The sequence below is a fragment of the Phyllostomus hastatus genome, unplaced genomic scaffold, assembly GCF_019186645.2.
Source record: "Phyllostomus hastatus isolate PE091 unplaced genomic scaffold, TTU_PhHast_1.1 phas_contig_113, whole genome shotgun sequence".
Taxonomy (NCBI): Eukaryota; Metazoa; Chordata; class Mammalia; order Chiroptera; family Phyllostomidae; genus Phyllostomus; species Phyllostomus hastatus.
The window spans coordinates 9,766,674-9,783,243 of record NW_025333530.1 but is presented as its reverse complement, the minus strand read 5'-3'; the positions used below and the strand labels follow the sequence as shown (position 1 = coordinate 9,783,243).

At 35.7% G+C, this 16,570-nt stretch overlaps 1 non-coding gene across 1 annotated transcript; it reads right to left on the bottom strand.

The window, feature by feature from the left end:
* Nucleotides 1–690: 690 nt before the first annotated feature.
* Nucleotides 691–852, bottom strand: LOC123820152. The gene has a single exon (XR_006785904.1). It is a non-coding gene; the product is annotated as a U1 spliceosomal RNA (small nuclear RNA).
* Nucleotides 853–16,570: the final 15,718 nt, after the last annotated feature.

Genomic DNA, 16,570 nt, shown 5'->3' with positions numbered 1-16,570 from the left:
TATATGCAATTTCTTCTACCATAATATGTTTAAAAATAAATGCTAAAAATCTGTTATAATACAAAAAAGTATCTAAATATAAGTAAATAAAAATTGAATTTAAAAATTAAAATTAAAGATTTTTTCCTGAAAGTTTGGGTCAAAAATGTGGGTGCACAGTATACATGGCAACATATGGTAATTTGCATCCAACAAGGAAATATTCAAGTGAAGAAAGAAGTTCTTTTCACTTTCATCTCCCTTCAACAAGTTGAGTATAAATAGCAAGGCTTGGACATACCTGTATGTTGCCATGTATAACGTGCATTTTTTGCCTAAATTTTTGGAGAAAAATATAAAGCTATGCATTATATTGGACAGTACTAATTCCATATCTATATAAGTGTTTTTAATTCTCTTTTTATGCTTATGCATTAAATCTATAACTCTAGAAGGCAATAATGATATCTGTACACAAAATAATACCCTGGAATATGATAACTGGTTTTGTTTCTAAATATAAATAAATAAATAATTGAATTAAAAAATTAAAACAAAAATTTTTTTTCCTGAAAGTGGGCCAAAAACATGGGTGTGCACTTTACATGGCAAAATACAGCATTTTGATACAGGCATTTAATCTGTATCATTCTTTGTCTACAGACAGACCTTAAATTCTGACTTATGAATTTTTCTTTTTTTTTTTTTTCCAGGGGAGAGCATGAGTGCAGTCCCCACTACCACAAATCATGTGGTAGAGTTTCCCACATTTGGGGAAATCACAGGGGTCAGCACATCCAGACTGCAGTGGATAAACCTCATCCTGGGAAAACCACCTTCGTGATCATGGTACCTCTCCTGCCAGATAAGTATGATTTTTTATGAATTTTCATCTCTACTCTCTCCCTTGGGTCTTACCTAACTTAACACTGTCTCTATAGCCTCTCCTCCATCAGAGCCTCCTTTTGGTTAGTTCACTCCTCCACAGAGGGGTTGATAGGAAGACTTCATCTAATATCTTGAGGTTTTCTCTCTGTCCTGTGGTGATAGAGAAGGTTAAAGTAGTAAGATATTGAGTTAGATGGTATGTAGGTCCTTTGTATTTGATTAATTCATAAAAGATGCTCAATACAGTGCTCGTTGACTAAAAGTTTAAAAGCAGATTTTAAAAAAACTTATGAAACTGATTCTCACTCTGATGATCTAGTCTTAATTTTTAGGTCAATAAGGTAAATAAAATTTTGAAATCACTTAAGTTTATATTTTAAGTATTTATAAATATAAAATGAATTCTACTAGTACTTTATCAGTGAATTTTTTATTCTAAAAAAACCTCATTTAGTGTAAGATACTTACATATTGTTAAAACTATGTTTTGAAAGTGTCCTAGCAGGACTAATGCCCAGAACGAATGAAAATTGTGGGGAAACACTGTTATATAAAAGCCTAAACTCTGGCTTTCTTGACTGGGGAAGGCAGGAGTGTGTGACCCGCCAGAGGGGGGTGAGGGGGGTTGAGGAAGTGGGGAGGTGGGGGCAAGTGCAGATGGCTGGGGTGCCCTTGGGAGCTGCAAGGCTGAGGCGCCAGCAAGCTGGGTGGCAGTCAGACCACCAGGTGTGGTCTCAGTCCGTGGTGGACTGGCTGCTCTACACTCCTACTGAGGTGGTGTTGCTCCTGTTCCTGTGGCCTTGATGATTACCTGACACCTACATTGAGAAGATGGCTCCTGGACTGTATTCTGAAAATGACTACAACTTCTTGAACAAAGAACACAGACAGGTTGGTGTAACAGAAGAATTTCAAACTCTAAGGGACCTTCCTTTTGTCTTACACATTCGTTACTCATTTGAGTAGTATATTAAATGGTTAATGATCTCACCTATTCATAGCTAAGTTCTTAAAACTAAACTCTTTGATTCATGTTCAATAACTTTTTTCAAATATCTGATGACTTTACGGGAGCTGAATTAAAGTATTTATATAGAAAGGTTTAGTGTATTCATTAAGAACTACAGTAATGTCTTTCCTTTAACATTTTAAGGGTAGGCCAAGGTTTAGTAAGAAGCTAGAAAAATTCCTGGGCAAATGTAATGGGGAAATCAAGACAAGAAAATTAAACAAGACCAAATGGTTTGAGTAACTTGTGGCCAGCTGGTCAATCTCAAGACCTTATCTCCCCTAACCTAGGACATTTGAAACCAAATGGTTTACACCTCTCCTCCCTAATGAGAGATACAAAGCTTAGACCACCCTGATCTGGGAACTTCCTTTGATACTCCTTGCAGTTGCTGGCCACAAACCACAGGTGTGCTGGGAAGAGAGGAATGCTACTGCAAATGGAGAGATCACACCGGAACAGAGGGAGTGAGTTTGGGGAGAAGCTGCAAGAATCCCCTCCCAGCTCCTCCTCCCCTTATTCCTAAGAGAAAGGACAAGTCTGTGCTTTCCCTAGAAATTTTCTCCCTCCAGAATTCTCATGTTTCCTTTATATAAACTTGCTTCTTAAAGCTCAAGAGGAAGGTGGATGTTAGGGTTTTTACCTACCATGTTCTCAGATTGCTGGCCTCTGGTATTAATAAAAGTGCAATTATAATCCAATCTCTGTCTCTGTCTTTTGATTGAACAGTGGCAGGCAGCCTGAGCCCCAGACTTGGTTGCCTTCCAATTTCAATACGATGATTTAATAAGGTGAAGTATCTAAAAATAAATTACTTGAAAGCAAGGGAAGGAGTTTGAGAGAAGGAGTTAAAAGGTACACAGAAAATACAGGTCTACAAAATATTGGCTTTAAGTGGGTCTCTGTTTTGGCTGCCATACTAATGTGATCTTAGAGAAAGTGTATAATATCCAATATTGGAAAGCTGGAGTACAAGTCTTCCCACCCCAACCTCTTCCTTTTAAGCTCTTGAACTCCCTAAAATAGGATGGTATATTTCAAACCATTTTTTTATTATTGGGATTGCATTAAGAATGCTTGTGGCCAAAACATGTTTATTTTTATAATTTCTGTAAGTCTACTACTTTACAGCTAACTACTTTGCTTAACTACTTTAGCAAAGTCAGCCTATTTACTCATTCAACAAACATTTGAGCTTTTAGTATGGGCTAGGGTAGGGAGTGAACAAAACAAGCAAAAATCCTTGCCTTCATGGAGCTTATGACCTTGCTTTTTAAAAAAAATATAAGTATGTTAACAAGAATTTACACTGGCATTTAATTACAAAGGTTACATTCCCAGAGTAGCTACTACAAGCCCTCAGAACAGATATTCCTTTGTATAACATATTAGAAACAGCCTCGCATCAAAATGGGTGACGTTTGATATTTGAGAATTGCCTTTGTATTTTGGGGATGCTTCCCTCCCTTCAAATCTGGGTGTAGAGCTGGTAAACTCTATGTCCTTTACCTTTTAGATTGGCAGTTAGGGTTACAGTGAAATTTGGGACTGATTTTGGAGGATTTTATCGGTGGACCGTAAGGGTAGCAGTACCTTCAGGATACTGTTGCATCTTTCTGAAGAAAACCTTTTCCAAGTTTGGAGCATCTAGAAAAACACAGAACTGGGATTTCCTTGAGCATACCAAACATTGTATGAACTGTTTCTGTGTTGCTTGCTAATAATATTGTCTAATGAATGTTTATTTCATAGCTAAAAATGTCTAAATTATCATTTTTGTATGCTGACCTAACTATGCTGTTCTCATGTCTTTTCTCATCTCACATAATAACTATATTTTTATTGTAGCATTGATCTTATCTTTTTAAATTTTTATTTACTGATTTTAGAGAAAGAGGAAGAGAGAAACATTGATTTGTTGTTCCACTTATTTACATATTCATTGGTTGATTCTCATATGTGACCTGACTGGGGCTCAAACCTACAATCTTGGTGTGTCAGGATGATACTATAACCAACTGAGCTACCCAACCAGGACCACATCAATCTTATATTTATACCCTCTAATATATTCTCTGTTAGTTCATGCAGCTAATACGTTACCAGGCTTTGGATCAAGGTCTGTTTATTAAAAATCAACTTTGTATATACCAACCAATTTTATTTTGTTGCATATTACCTCTTCTGCTTACTGTCACATCTAAATTATTTCACATCTAAATGAAGTAAATAATTTTGACATTTTTCTACAAAATTTAGGAAAAGCTAAAAATGTGTAGTTCAATCCACTGCATATTACAAAAACTAGTAACATAACTTTTATCATAAAAATTATATACTTAAAAAAATAAAATCATTATTAACAAGAATATATAAAAAGGGTATAAAACAACATAATCTGTTCTTGCTTTTGAATGAACATGTATTATTTGTCATTAAGGAAGACTTTACCTGTCTTTGTATCTCTGATATTTAACATAATATTCATATAAATATTTGGCAATATTTGCCTAATGAGTAGATTATAAATGACCAAATCTGTATTCATAGCTTAAATAAAATAATACTTTAATTTTATTAAATTGCCCAGATTAAGCTTAATATTTTGGGGGGATGATTTATTAGGTTGATATATCCTTCCCATATGATTTATAATTGAATGAAATTGTTAGGTAACTTTCTCACATTTCAGTTAACTTTGGTATATTTTATGAACTATTTCTAACGTGTGATTCCAGTGTATTAGCATATAAATATGTGTGATGAAAATAATAACAATGTAGGAAATTATGGATTACTAATTTTAAAAATAAATTTTTGGTTCAATCTATTACTGCAAAGCAGCTATATAATTGGTATTGGTAATAAATTGATCAGTAGGATCTTTTTGTAGTCAATGACCAGCATATATCCTATACTGACAAGTATTCAACAATAGGTCTTTGATATTCACATTTGTGTGTGTTTCACATGTAATTCCTAATTTGGCTGAATAAATACATTTCAAAGACTTCTGGCCAAGATGGAGGTGTAGGTAGGCACATTTTGCCTCCTCACACAACCAAAAGAAGGACAGAACAAATTTAAAAACAAAAAATAACCAGAACTGACAGAAAATCAAACTGTATAGAAGTCAACAACCAAGGAGTTAAAGAAGAAATATTCATCCAGTCTGGTAGGAGGGGCAGAGACAAGCAGCCCAGATGGAGAAGGCTTGAAGCAAGGTGGCTGGAGGAACAGGTGGTCCCACATTTGCATATGGATAAACTGAAAGGGATGTAATAGGGTGCAGTCAAGGGGGACCCCAAATAGGGATTTGTAATGGGACCCAGAACTTGGTGTCCAGGAAATATTAGAAAAAATACATATATAGGATGTCCTCATCCCCACAAGTCTGAGCTGGGGGATGGGACACATGGAGCAGGGCCATTGACAGATGTTTTGCATAGCAACAGTTTTGCAGATAAGCTCTAGAACCATTGTTTAGCATATCTATAACCTTAAACTTGTTTCAAAGATATGTTAAATAGCTGTGGCTGTGCTTTGAGCCAGAGGGATGAGAGCAATTTCAACCCAGGATGTAACTGGGAGGCAACTCCCCCTGGTTACAAAGAATCCCTAAGAGCTTGGAGATGGTTCACTCCACACCACAGGGCCACGCCTTCCCAGACTTACTATGGCAGCTCAGTAAAGCTGGAAAAATATGGGAATGCTGGCAGCTGTGGCCAATTGTGGGAGGAGTCGGAAATAGTGCCACAGAGGAAGATTGGGGCTGGGATTTAAACCCAGGTGCAGCAGCCATGTGGGGTCTTTTTGGGACCAGGAGGCTTGGGCAGAGAAGAACCACGGACTTCTGTTTCTTTTTCTGAGATATGGCACCCTGAACTGGGCAGAGGGGGAAGGAAGGACTGTGCATTTTGGGGTATTCTAAAGGACTTTGGGATCTCAATGAAGACATTAACTCATTACTCTAAGTCTGTATAACTCTTTAAATAAATAATCTCTTTCCTTTACACCAATATCTGGCATTGAGAGACATCTTTCCCTGGCAGCAGGCAAGGTGAACTTGGTATGGGGCAGGGAACCACTGGGGCACAAGGGTGGGTCCATTCAGCAATAGTATATCATTCACCTGCTCTGGGTCTGTTCTGTAACAAGAACAACTGGGGAGTGAGACACACTGTGTCACAAACCAGGGTCCCAGCACAGGGAAAATAAAACCTCAAAACCTCTGACTGAAAAAACCTGTGGAGGTTGAGGTGGCAGGAGAAACTCCCAGCCTCAAAGGAGAGTTCTTTGGAGAGACACACAGGGTCCTAGAATGTACACAAGCCAACCCACCCAGTAATCAGCACCAGAAGGGCCCAATTTGCTTGTGGGTAGTGGAGGAACTGACTGAAAGCCTGCCAATAGCCCAGGAAGTGGCATTGTTCCCTCTTGGATCCCTCCTCCACATACAGCACCACAATGCAGTAATGTGGGTTGCCCTGCCCTGGTGAATACCTAAGGCTCTGCCCTTACTACATAATAGGTGAACCAAGACAAAAAAATATGGCCCTCAAAAAAAGAACAGATCAAAGCTCCAGAAAAAATACAACTAAGTGAGGAAGAGAGATAGCCAACCTATCAGATGCACAGTTCAAAAACACTGGTAATTAGGATGCTCCCAGAAATGGTTGAGTATGGTCACAAAATAGAGGAAAAAGTGAAGGCTATGCACAGTGAAATAAAGAAAAATATATAGGGAACTAACAGTGAAGGGAAGGAAACCAGGACTCAAATCAACTACTTGGAACAAAGGGAATAAATAAGCATCCAACCAGAACATAATGAAGAAACAAGAATTCAAAATAAGGAGGAGGGGCATAGGAATGTATGGGACAACTTTAAACATTCCAACATCTGAATTATAGGGGTGACAGAATAAGAAGAGGAATAGCAAGAAATTGAAAATGTATTTGAACAAATAATGAAGGAGAACTCCCCCAATCTGGCAAAGGAAATAGACTTCCAGGAAGTCCAGGAAGCCCAGAGAGTCCCAAAGAAATTGGACCCAAGGAAGAACACACCAAGGCATGTCATAATTACATTAGCCAAGGTTAAATATAAGGAGAGAATCTTAAAAGCAGCAAGAGAAAAGGAGACAGTTACCTACAAAGGAGTTCCCATCAGACTGTTCATCTGATTTCTCCAAAGCAATCTTGCAGGCAAGAAGGGGTTGGAAAGAAGTATTCCCAGTCATGAAAGGCAAAGACCTACATCCAAGATGATGCTATCCAGCAAAGCTATCATTTAGAATGGAAGGGCAGATAAAGTGCTTCCCAGATAAGGTCAAGTTAAAGGAGTTCATCATCACCAAGCCATTATTATATGAAATGTTAAAGGAACTTATTTAAGAAAAAGTAGATAAAAAATACAAACAGTAAAATGACATCAAAGAAACAGTAAAATGACATCATAGAAACTCATAGTTATTAACAACTGAACTTAAAGCAAAAACAAAAACTAAACACACAGCTAGAACAGGAACAGTTTCACAGAAATGGAGATCACATGGAGGGTTATCAGCAGGGGACTGGGTGGGGAGGGAGGGGGAAAAGGTACAGAGAATAAGTAACATAAATGGTAGGTAGAAGACAGATGGGGGAGGTTAAGAGTAGTATAGGAAATGTAGATGCCAAAGAACTTATATGTATGACCCATTGACATGAACTAAGGTGGGGAATGCAGTTGGGAGGAGTGTACAAGGTATAGGGCATAAAGGGGGGAATGGGACAACTTTAATAGCATAATCAATAAAATATATTTAAAAAATCACTCAAGAATCCCTAAGAAGTTGAAAATAGAGCATCAAGATATACAAAGATATTATTTCTAAAGTAAAAATGGAATATTTATACTATTATTATGTTTGCTAACATTTATTGAACTTCATAATATTCAGTATTATAAAGTGGAAAATTTACAACTATTATATCTTGATAATGTATAAGGGTGAATTTTTAAAAAAAACTTTATATGCAGTAAAACAGTTCATAAGAAGTAATTCATTTTAACCAGTAGTCCAATTGAAAGTGATTGGATCAGAATATGATTATTTCCAAATACTAGGTTAATGGGCAGAATTATTTTGCATTTGATAACACTAAATTTGTTCATAAATCATGTCCAATTCACTAATTAGATAGAGAAATGACTGCATATGTTCTATGTCATTGCAGTCCCACATTAATTTTTCTTTATGATATATTCCAATGCAGACAGATTACAATTTAACCTAAAATGATTAAAGAAAATTTTCAAGACGCAATACATTCACCAGTTGTGTGTATGTAGAGTGTGTGTGTGTGTGCACACGCATGTGTGTGTATGTGTGTATGTGTGTGTGTGTGTATACAGAGAGAGAGAGAGAATCTCAAAGGGCATTTATAAAAGTGGTATTGGGCACAGTGGGTACAACTAATGGTTCTGAGCATCTTGTAAGAGTAGTTATATTCTCAAATGCTTTTATCTAATAGCTTTGAAAAAATGACTTAAAAACAGAACCAAAACTATTCTTAAAAGTCCCCCTTTTCTAAATTTTAGACTATCCAGGTTAAATTGTATAGTATCTTCAGTAGACCATCTTGAATGATTAGCAGCATAAAGCTATATTTAAAACTCTACAAGTGCAGTGCTCTATTTATTTTATGTACCATATAATGCTATACATTTTTACATATCTAACTCCATCAAAGTGTTGAGTGGCATAGAATCTCAAAACCTTTTCTACAATAATTTTAGGTTCATTAAAATTATAATTTGTATTATTCACAATGACATGTCATAAAGGACACAGAATGAATACATGTATATTATGTGTCTATATAAGGACATTGATTGAATATGCAGTCATTTTTCTTTTTAGAGCAAACCCTTTAATACCTGGAAGAAATAGACAGATTCTGTATTTTTAATATACACATGATTTAAATGCATACATAATAGCAGTCAGATATGGTAAATTTTATGTTTTGCTAAAGTTGGCTGACCAACTATAATGCCTTTCTGGGAAATAGAGTCATTCATTTTGAGTTAAATTTTTATTGATGTGCATTGAATAAATGGCTCAAATAAACAACTGTCAACATGGAAGAATGCAAAATATACATTTGTAAAGTTGTATTTTTTCTTATGTAGAGGATCCATAAAGAAACATAGTAAAATGTATATGATAATATGTATATAATACTGTCTGCTAGATGTCTTTGAAGTGTACAAAAAAGATATCAGGGTTTATAGGGCTGGGGTGAGGAATCACTTGACCCAATCTCAGTAATTATACTGTATTCTGCTGTGTATAATGTGCACCCACGTTTTTGGCCCAAACTTTGAGGCAAAATATCTTTCACTTTAATTTTTAATTAATTAATTAATATTTAGAAACAAAACTGATTACCATATTTCAGGGTATTATTTTCATACAGATATCATTATTGCTTTCTAGAATTACACTTTTAACACATAAGCATAAATGAAATAGTTAAAACCGTTTATATAGATATGGAATTAGTAGTACCCATGTATAATGCACATCTGTATTTTTCCCTCACAAATTTGGGCAAAAAAAAGTGTACTTTATACATGGCAAAATATGGTAAGTTCTTAGAGACTTATGCTCCAGTCAGGTCTCTTAATGTCTTTGTCCCTTCCTCCCTTCCTCTCTCCCTCTTGCTCCCCTTCTTCTTCCTAATTGAGAAGCTTTATCAATAATTGGGGTTGTAATAATGCTCGTTCCTTTCTTGATAATAGTATTGCCTTAGATTTACCTAAAGCAAATAGGGTATACTCTGTCTTTACTAATGTAAATCCAAAATAACCGTAAGCACTAGAATGCTAAACTTGGATGAAACAAAAAAAAACAACTTAGAAGAGCATAATGGAATACACTTGAAGAGTTACACTTGTTCAAATTCAATTTTATTATAAATATCAATAATTGGGTGCTACAGGAAGAAAAATCTGATGGGTATGTGAAAGCACTTTCTAATTCTCACATCTGTCATCAAGAGTGGATAGCAATGGTACCAAACATTTTTGTACTGTTTGCTAAGATCCAGACATTGTTCCAAGTGACTTGATTGTACTAATTTATTTAAAACTGGCAAGTGCTTAACAAGTAGGTTTTTAAGATTTCATCTATATTTAGCCACTTAGGAAACAGTATGGGAGGGATGAAGTAATCTGTCAAGGCCACATAATGGCAACATTGAGATTTACACCATTTAATTCACTCAAGAGTTTCCACTTAATGTGTTTATGCTTGTTAGATGAATCCTGGCTAGGTTTATCATAACAGTAATTATTGTAAAAATAATATTCAGCATGTGCTAGGCACTGTTACATTTTTACAAGAATCACACAACTTAATTCACAATATAACTACTGTATAATTTCTTGTATTAACCTCATATTACTTTATTATATTTGGATAAAGTAACTTACCTAATACCAAATTGCTGATAAGCAGCAGAATTGGTTTTCAAGTTGTATACTTTACAATCCAAGGTCATAATCATTAACATCAACTTCTTAAAAACCCCAAACTTAGGGTTTTAAAAAAATTGCAGTTAGTTATGCAAGGTGGGGATACTGTAAAATATATTTAAATGTCTGACATTGATTAATTGCCCAACATAGCTTTTCTGCACTTCAAAGTTTCTCAGTGGTTCACCTAGACTGCCTTTGGAATTATGCTTATTTATAGCTTTAATAAGTGATTCAATGAATAAAAAAAAGATCAGAAAGCAGGGACATTATAGACATTTGTAGTATTTACAGCAGGTAGAAAAGAAATTGAAAAGGGTGCATTTTGAAGAAAATTTCTGGTGCTATGTTGCATGGTTCCTGATAAAATGCTGAATCTGAAGATGAAACTCCAAACTCACTGGAATGAGTGAGTTTTATCTATATGCAGTGACTCAAGATACAGTAAGTTGAAGCATAGAATCTCAAAACATTTTCTACAAAGATTTCAGGAAAACAGCGATGATGAACTCAATTGTTTGTAGCACGAAAACATTTATTTTAAAGGAAGATTCTGGTAAGCTGGTGGAAGACCTCACCTCCAACACTCACTGCAGTCCGGACACTCACCTGCCAAGACATAGAGATGGCTGACACTTTTAATTTACATTCCGAATCTTATGGAAGGCCTTCTTTGGAAAAATCTAACAGAGTACTACTGGCAAAGAGAGGTATTCTGCCCGCTTCAATACAGTGTAAAGAATAAAAAAAGAGTAGAAACATATGATGGTTACCTACCTTTTTATATCTGTTCATAGTCATATCCATATCTACCCCAAACACTATCATTATTCATATGCATATTAGCATCTATTGTATTTCCAGCTTTATATCTATGCCAAGCTCATGGTCCTAGCATTGTGGATTTGTCTTTCTCAAACATGATGCCTTCTTTGGGAATTTTATATTTTGTAGAAGCTCACTTACTCTCAGCAAAGGATACAACTATTCAAATATTGGCACAACTACCTTTTCCTTTAATAGTACAATTACTGCCATCTTGAAATGACCATGAATTGTTTTCAATTCATAAACCCTGATATTACTAAAGAATGCATGATTTATTCTCACAGAGAAGGCATTAACTTAAATATCTACTTGTTCCTGTGTGTTTTTTTCTATTCATTTCAAAATTAAATAGATTAATAGCTTATTTCAACAAGATAATTCTCTGTATATCATTTGGATCATTTTTAAGAACTGTATAACCAAAGTATAATTGTAAGAAATTCATATCCAAAATCTCACTGTTAAGTAATGAGAAATCAGAGTGAGAATGCTAGCCTTACAATACAGTTTATCTCAGTCATAGCATACCATAGAGGAAAGAAAGGGGCAGTGAATTTTGATTCATAGCATTAATCACACTAACTTTAATGGCTATTTTTTAGTATTGAGACAATTCATCAAAACATTCTTCATGAATTCTCTTATTTAACAATCACAAAATCTTGAGATTTTGGTGATACTTTCACTTTTATCTGTAAGTAAAGCTCTGTCTTTCTCCTCTATCTTTTACCACTCTTCATGTCTTCTCCCCACAATCTCATTGTAAGCAGTAATATGCTAATAGCCTTTTTATTTAAAACTATAGATTTAACATTAATTATTTTAAATAAAATTAAAAATATTGTTATCAACTCATGGACATACATGTATATGTGAACACACATACACACACACACACATATGTGTGTGTGTGTGTGTGTTTGAGATAGTATATATTGCTTGAGAAAGTATAGATCCAGCCATTCTTGATTCTCAAGTCTCCATCAATAATAACACCCCATTGGTAAAAGTAGATAAACATATTTACGCAAAGGGATGATTTAAGGGGTTCCATTACATTAAGTTGTAAAATTGTACATTAATTTCCATTATGTTTTTTAAAGTTTTTAATTAAAAAAATTTATTTTAATCGTTGTTCAAGTACAGTTTTCTCTCTTTTACTCCCATCCCAGCCCACCCACCCATCCCTCCCCACCTCCCACCCATTTCCATTCCCCCTAGTTTTTGTCCATGTGTACTTCATATTTGTTCCTCTAAACCCTTCTCATTTCCCCCCTGAAATTCCCCTGAAATTCCCTCCCCTCTCCCCTCTGGTCATTGTCCGACTGTTCTGAATTTCAGTGTCTCTGGTTATATTTTGCTTGTTTGTTTGTTTTGTTGTTTAGGTTCCTGTTAAAGGTAAGATCATACGGTATTTGTCCTTCACCATCTGGCATATTTCACTCAGCAAAATGCTTTCCAGTTCCATCCATGCTGTTGCAAAGGGTAGGAGCTCCTTCTTTCTCTCTGCTGCATAGAATTCCATTATGTAAATGTACCATAGTTTTTTGATCCATTCATTTACTGATGGCTACCTAGGTTGCTTCCAACACTTGGCTATTGTGCTGCTAATTGTGCTGCTGTGAACATTGGGGTGTATAGATTCTCTTGGATTGGTGTTTCAGGGTTCTTAGTATATAATCCTAGCAGTGGAATTACTGGGTCAAAAGGCAGATCCATTTTTAGTTTTTTTAGAAAACTCCATACTGTTTTTCATAGTGCTTATACCAGTCTGCAATCCCACCAACAGTGCACTAGGGTTCCCTTTTCTCCACAACCTCTCCAACACTTGTTGCTTTGTTTGTGATGGCCATGCTGACTGGTGTAAAGTGGTATCTCATTGCGGTTTTAATTTGCATCTCTCTTTTAGCTGGCAGTATTGAGCATTTTTTCATGTGTCTCTGGATCTTCTGTGTGCCCTCCTTGGAGAAGTATCTGTTCATGTCCTTTGCCCATTTTTTAATTGGGTTGCTTGTCCTCTTAGAGTGGAGTCATGTAAGTTCTTTGTATATTTTGAGATTAATCCCTTGTCTGAGGTATCATTGGCAAATATATTTTCCCATACGGTTGGTTCTCTTTTTATTTTAATACTGTTTTCTTTAGCTGTGCAGAAGCTTTCTATTTTGATGAGATCCCATTTGTTTATTTTTTCCTTTATATCCCTTGCTCTAGGGGACATAGCAGTAAAAATATTGCTGTGTGAAATATCTGAGATTGTCCTCCCTATGTTCTTCTCCTCTAGGACTTTAATGGTGTCACAGCTAATATTTAAATCTTTTATCCACCTTGAATTTATTTTTGTGTATGTTGTAAGTTGGTGCTCGAGTTTCATTTTTTTGCATGTAGCTGTCCAGTTCTCCCAACACCATTTGTTGAAGAGGCTATTCTTACTCCATTTTATGTTGCTGCCCCCTTGGTCGAATATTAATTTACTGTAGAGACTTGGGTTTATTTCTGAACTCTGTGTTCTGTTCCATTGCTCCATGTGCCTGTTTTTGTGCCAATACCAGGTTGTTTTGATTACAATGGCCTTGTAATACAGTTTAGTATCAGGTATTGTGATCCCTCCTACTTTGCTCTTCTTTCTCAAAATTGCAGCAGCTATTCGAGGTTGTTTATGGTTCCATATAAATTTTTGAAGAGTTTGTTCTATGAGAAATATGCCATTGGTACTGTAATAGGTATTGCATTGAATCTGTAAATCGTTTTGGGTAGTATGGACATTCTGATGATAATTCTTCCGATCCATGAACACAGTATATGATTCTATTTGTTGGTGTCTTCTTTGATTTCTTTTTTCAGTGTTGTGTAGTTTTCTGAGAACAGGTCTTTTACCTCTTTGGTTAGGTTTATTCCTAGGTATTTTATTTTACTTGTTGCTATATTGAATGGGATTTGTTTTTCTTGAGTTCTGCTTCTGCTGTTGCATTGTTGGTATACAAAAATGCCTTTGATTTCTGGATATTTCTGGACTTCGTATCCCACTGTTTTGTCAAATTCATTTATTAGGTCGAGCAGTTTTTTGGCCGAGTCTATAGGATTTTCTATGTACACTATCATGTCATCTGCAAACAGTGACAGTTTTGTTTTTTCATTTCCGATTTGGATCCCTTTTATTTCTTTTTCTTGTTTTATCACTGTGGCTAAAACTTCCAGTACTATATTGAATACAAGTGGTGAAAGCAGACAACCTTGTCTTGTTCCTGATCTTAGTGGGAAAGTTTTTAGTTTTTGCCCATTGAGTATGATGTTGGCTGTAGGTCTCTCATATATGGCCTTTATTATGTTAAGGAATGCTCCCTCTATTCCCACTTTCCTGAGTGTTTTTATCATAAATGGGTGCTGTACCTTATCAAATGCTTTCCCCAAATCTATTGATATGATCATGTGATTTTTTCTTTGCTTTTGTTTATGTGATGTATTACATTTGCTGATTTGCAAATATTGTACCATCCTTGCATCCCTGGGTTGAATCCCACTTGGTCATGGTGTATGATCTTTTTAATGTATTGTTGGATGTGATTTGGCAATATTTTGTTGAGGATTTTAGTGTCTATGTTCATCAGCGATATTGGCCTGAAGTTTTCCTTCTTTGTTGTGTCTTTATCTGGTTTTGGGGTTAGGATGATGCTGGTTTCATAAGTTTGGGAGTCTTCCATCTTCTTGGATTTTTTGGGAATAGTCTGTGAAGGATAGGGGTTAGCTCTTCCTTAAATGCTTTGTAGAAATCCCCTGTGAAACCATCTGGTCCAGGGTTTTTGTGTGTCAGAAGTTTTTTGATTATTGCTTCAATTTCATCTGCTGTTATTGGTCTGTTCAGCGTTCTGCTTCTTCTTCACTGAATTTTGGCAGATTATATTTTTCTAGAAATTTGTCCCTTTCACCCAGGTTTTGAAATTACTTGGCATATAGTCCTTCATAGTAATTTCTTACAATCTTTTCTATTTCTGTGGCATCAGCTGTAATCTCTCCTCTTTCATTTCTGATTGTGTTTGTTTGTGTCTTCTCTCTTTTTTTCTTAATGAGCCTGCTTAAAGGCTTGTTGATTTTGTTTATCTTTTCAAAGAACCACCTCTTGGATTCATTGATCCTTAGAATTGTACTTTTAGTCTCTATGTCATTTAATTCTGCTCTGATCTTGGTTATTTCCTTCCTTGTACTTGCTCTGGACTGTCATTGTTGTTGTTCCTCCAGTTCTTGTAGACATAGAGTTAGGTTGTTTGTTTGAAATGTTTCTATCTTTTTAAAGTAGGCCTGTATTGCTATGAACTTCCCTCTCAGGGCTGCCTTCACTGTGTCCCATAAGTTTTGGCTTATTGTGAATTCATTTTTGTTTGTTTCCAGAAACTTTTTGATTTCTTCCCTAATTTCATTCTTGACCCATCCATTGTTTAATAGCATGGTATTCAATCTCTATGATTTTCAGTGGTTTCAGTTTTTTTCCCTTGGAATTGGTTTCTAGTTTCAGTCACTTGTGATCAGAGAATTTGCTTGGTGTGATTTCAATTTTCTTGAATTTGTTGAGGCTTGTTTTGTGACCTATCATGTGGTCTATCTTTGAAAATATTCCATGTGAATTTGAAAAGAATGTGTATTTAGCTTCTTTGGGATGAAAGGCTCTATATAGATCAGTTAAGTCCATTTCATCTAGGGTATTGTTCAATGCCACAATATCTTTGTTGATATTTTGTTTGGAAGATCTGTCCATTTTTGATAGTGGGGTGTTAAAATCTCCCACTATAATTCTGTTGCTGTCCATATCTTTCTTGCAATCTTCTAAGATTTTCTTTATGTGTTTGGGTGCTCCTATGTTAGGTGCATATACGTTTACAATGTTTATGTGTTCTTGGTGGATTCTTCCCTTGAGTATTATGAAGTGACCTTTTGGGTCTCTCCTTATGGCCTTTTTTTTGAAGCCTATTTTGTCTGATATGAGTATTGCTACCCCGGCTTTTTCCTGTCTGTTTGCTCGGAAAATTTGTTTCCAGCCCTTCACTTTCAGTCTGTGTAGATCTTTTGTCCTGAGGTGGGTCTCTTGTAGGCAGCATATGTGTGGGTCATGCTTCCTTATCCATTCAGCTATTCTATGTCTTTTGATTGGAGCATTTAATCTGTTTACGTTTAAGGTTATTATTGATAGGTACTTATTCATTGCCATTTTTGTACCTGTGTTCCTCTCTCTTTCTTTCTTTTCCTTCCTTTCCTTACAGCAGGCCCTTTAGCATCTCTTGCACAGCTGGTTTGGTGGAGGTGTATTCTTTTAGACTTCTTTTGTCTGGGAAGCTCCTTATTTGGCCTTCT